This window comes from Mus pahari, chromosome X, assembly GCF_900095145.1.
Source record: "Mus pahari chromosome X, PAHARI_EIJ_v1.1, whole genome shotgun sequence".
NCBI lineage: Eukaryota > Metazoa > Chordata > Mammalia > Rodentia > Muridae > Mus > Mus pahari.
The window spans coordinates 141,366,632-141,371,481 of NC_034613.1; positions in this window are offsets into that span (position 1 = coordinate 141,366,632).

The window sequence follows — 4,850 nt, forward strand, 5'->3', positions numbered from 1 at the left end:
TTAATGACTTGCTAATTTTCATCTTCTTACTGGCTACCACTTTCTTAGATATCCCACTTAAATAGATGTCTCTGCCAGTAATGAAAATCAAATGGCCAGATGTTACTCATCCCAAGTGAATCCTTGACTCTTATGAACACCACTTCAGTCTTTCAGTCTTCATAAATAGTTCTTTCAATAACCTACTCTAGGACCTTGTTCTATAAATTGCTCATTAATGTATAGAGATGGAGTTCTCTTTTGCCCTCTTAAGAATTAGGACCCTCTGGCCTGTTTATGCTTTTAGCACCTTTCTCATCATAATTCTTACTTACTTAGACTTAATAAATCTTACCTCATGTTCAATTTTTTCTAGGGTCCTGAGATATATAAGTAGTTCAAGATGAAGAACTTAAGAAATTTGCTACCTTCTTGTATTATTTTACGCTTCTTTATCTCCAGATTACATCTCTATTATTACTACCACTATCATCTTGTGTTTAGAGGCCAGTCTCATGTAGCCCGGGGTGACCGCAATTTGCTATGTAGCCAAAGATGATCTCAAACTCCTGATTCTCCTGCCTCTACTTCCCAAGTGCTTGCGTTAGGTCATGTTAATGAGCATGGAGGTTCTTGAGCTCACGGATAAACACTAAGAGAACTGGGATTGTTGAAAAACACAGGTTTATCCCTTCAAAGAAAGGGCTACATGACCTGTTATCTTCCTCAAAGACTGGGAACATTAGAGAGAACTGATTTTTCCTTTGTGAGCAGTTGTCAATTGGAGATAGCCTCTTGGTTAGGGATGGGAGCTTGAGTCTACTTTTTCCTTCTCTCAGGACTGGGATCCTATCTACTGTGGACCTATGTAGGCCTTGTGCATGTTGCCACATACAGTCTCTGTGAGTTCATGCACGTGTCAGTCTTGTTCTGCTAGATGTCCAAACTGAAAGTTTCTTTTCTGTTCTGCTTTAAGAAAGCTTTCTAAGTTTGATGCTGGCTCCCTGGCCCATTGGTATTACCTCATTCTCTTCAGCTTTCTTACCTTCCCACATAAATAATACTCAAGCACAGTTTTTTCTTTTTAGTCCCTCTCATACCTTGAAGTAGTTCAATCTGGGTTTATATTTTGACCAGTGTCTCCCAGACCCTTTTTTATTGGATAAATCTCAGAATCAAGGTTAAGCTACATACAGATTTGTGTGGTGTGTGTGTGTGTGTGTGTGTGTGTGCAAGTGCACATGTACATATCTATTGTGGAATGCCCATTTCCACAAATCCAGTCAGTGTTTAGGATCTGGGCTGATAATTATAATATAATTTAAGGCCTGGGGACTGTTAGTGTTCAGAAATATATGTAACAAAGGCTTTATCAGATGGATGAAATCTATTTTTTTAGACAGAATTCCATATATCTGATCTCAGATTCACTGTGTAGCTGAGGATGGTCTTGAATTTCTGATCCTTCTGCCTAACTGCTGGGTTATAAGAATGAAGAACCATGCTGGATTTATGTGGTACTGGGATCTGAACCCATGGCTTCCCACATGCTAGCCAAGCATGCTACCAAATAATCTGTTTCCAGCTTCAAATCTTTTCTGATACTTAGGGTTTCCATTGTTGTGAAGAGATGCCGTGTATGAGATGTATGTATGTATGTATGTATGTATGTATGTATGTATTATATGATTCATCCTTATGGAGTTTCCAATTTAACCAGGATAAACAAACATATATGAGAAATGATTAGAAAATATTAGAATACCCTTAAGAACCATGGATTGAGAACACAGACCTACTTGGTGGCAGAGAAAATGATGTAATTCAAAGCTTTTTATATCTAATAATTCTGTTGGCTGGTCTTTAGTATGTGCTGGAATTCAAAAGATGTAAACTCCAATGCCAGTGAAGGAATGGACTTGCTAGCAAGGAGAAAGCAAGCAGGCAAAGAGCAAATGAGTCCCTATTCCATGTCCTCATATAGACTTCTGTCAGAAGGTATAACCCAGATTAGATGTGGGTTTTCTAAACTCAAAAGATCTGGATTAAAGGCAGGGCAGGTGGGGAAAAAGATCCGGATTAAAGGTGTATCTTCCTACCTCACAAATCTGGATTAGAAATAAATCTTCCTTCTTACAGGTATGCCCTCCAGTTTTGGTTTTTTAGTTGTTGTTGTTGTTAATTCCAGATGTAGTTAACAACCAAGAATAGCCATCTCATCTATTCCACATAGATAATATACAAATGAATGAGCATGCCTGATTTTCAATAAATTTATAAGAGGAGCTGATGGATTAGTTTTGCCCATCAGCCACCAAACCTAGATACTAATGCACATGCCAGCAAGATTCTGCTGAAGGGACCCTGATATAGCAGCCTCTTGTGAGACTGTGCCAGTGCCTGGCAAATACATAAGTGGATGCTCACAGTCAGCTATAGGATGGAACACAGGGCCCCCAATGAAGGAGCTAGAGAAAGTACCCAAGGAGTTGTAGGGGCCTGCAACCCTGTAGGTGCAACAGCAATATGAACTAACCAGTATCCCCTGAGCTTGTGTCTCTAGCTGCATATGTAGCAGAAGATGGCCTAATCGGCCATCATTGGGAAGAGAGGCCCCTTGGTCTTGNAAACTTTATATGACCCAGCACAGGGGAAGGCCTGGGCCAAGTAGTGGGAGTGGGTGGGTAGGGGATCAGGGGCAGCGGTGAGGTATAGGGAACTTTCGGGATAACATTTGAAATGTAAATAAAGAAAATAATAATAAATAAATTAAAAAAAAAAGAAGTGTGACAGGAACTACAGAGGACAAGCCTTGCTGGCTGATAGGTAAGCTTATTGCAGCTAGCTTTCTTATATAGGTTAGGACCAACTGCTTAGGAAATGGTGACACCCACAGTGGACTGGGCCCTTCTACATCAGTTAACAGTGAAGACAATCTCCAGCCCCACCCCCCCACACCCATAGGTCAATCTAATTTAAGAAATTTCTCAATTGAGATTCTCTTTCCAGGTATTTCTAGATTATGTCAAGTTGACAGTTAAATTTATCCAGAACAATATAAAAATCTAGATCAGCATGTAAGAGAAAATGTGTTTTTTTTCCTAATTCTTCCATTACCATCTCTCATTTCTATGTCTACAGGAATTGGAACCTGCCTGTCTTCCACCTAGTCCCTTTTGTACATGTATTTTAATCTAGATTCCACATATGAGACAAAATATGCAATATTCACTTTTTTGAATTGTGCTTATTTCATACACTATGATGTTTTTCTATTCCATGAATAAAACTCCATTGCCAGTAGACTCTCTAATGAGTCTACTCTGTCCAACATCTGTTGAATACATGCCAGAAAGCTTTCTATGGGCTGTTAATCCCTATACAGCTTCCTATGTATTTCTTAGCTTGATGGTTCTAGCCTATGGCTGGATGCCTCTTACTTCTTCTCCCATCTTCTGCTGAACTATAGTAGAATGAATTTGATCCTGCTCATTCTCTGCTGAGAAGAGGAATTTACAAATTGTATACTGAGCAGATGGCATGTTCTTCTAGTGGGAGAAGCAGGAAGCCACTATGCTTTCTGCCATGTCATCTTTCTTTCTTATCCTTCATGAATTCTGGAAATGAAATAAACATTTTCCCACTTGTAGTCCATGTATCTTCAGGAGACAAAAGAGTGAATTAAATATTTCCAAATGGAATATTGTATGCTGCAACTTGAGAAAAAAATGATCATCTCTTTCTCTTCAGGTCCTAGTCCCTGTGGGAACTGTGGATTACTGTGCAGACATGCTCAAATCCAAGAACCACACCATACACAACCAGTCCTACAAATGGCAAAGAAATGTCATCAAGTAATCCTGATCACAAAGATATGAATCTCTTAAGGGGGTTCCTGAGGAACATGCTCTTTTCTAAGAAGCATTAGAAAGATCTGAAGAAAATGCAGGTCAACAAAGCAAAGACAGTGAGTGCATGGGCAGTGGCCATCAAGGCCCTTGTAAAGCCCAAAGCCTTCAAGTCCAAGATGCCAAAGGGCCCCAGACAACTCAGCCTGCTGGCTTTCACCACTCACCCCAAGCTTGGGAAGTGAATTCGAAACTACATGACCAATGGTCATAGACTCTGCCAACCAAAGTCCAAGGTTCAGACTGACGTAGAGGCCAAAGCTCCAGTTAAGGCCCAGGCTTCAGCTCCAGCTCAGGCTCCCAAAGGTGCCCAGGCCCCTGTGAAGGCCTCATAGAAAAGGTTCCTGCCAGTGTGAAGACAGATGGACTGCTGTGACATACCTGTCCACACACTGTTTGAAGATGACCAGTGTCCTATGCTGGTTTTACAAATAAACTTGAGGCAAGATTAAAAATAAAAGATTGTTAGGTAACTAAGCAAGGACATATTCACTAAATATCTCATTGATACTGAAATGTGAGTAATTAAACATTTTGATTGCTTATATCTGCTGATGGAGATATCATGCCTGTCTTGGGGAGAGACTGTGCCTGAATCTTGTTTATTTATGACTTCTTTCATCATGGTTTGTATTTTCTAAGGCTTAGTTTTAGCCCTTTCTCTCCTGTAGTGTAGGGGTTGGCACTCTATAGTCTGTGGATGAAATTTACCCTATTACTTGTTTTGATTAAGTTTTACATTGGGACAGTCAGCATCATTAATCTGCTTGTTATCTATGGATGGTTTCTCATTGCAATAATAGAGTAGGGTAGTTCGAGTGGAGACAGTATGGTCCATAAAACCTAAAGTATTTGCTGTCTACATCTTCAGAGATGTTCCCTGACTGCTGCTCTGGGAACTATCCATTGCTTTTGCCATGAAGTCCAAAGAAAAATGATCAGTGAGGCATTTTTTCATTTTTT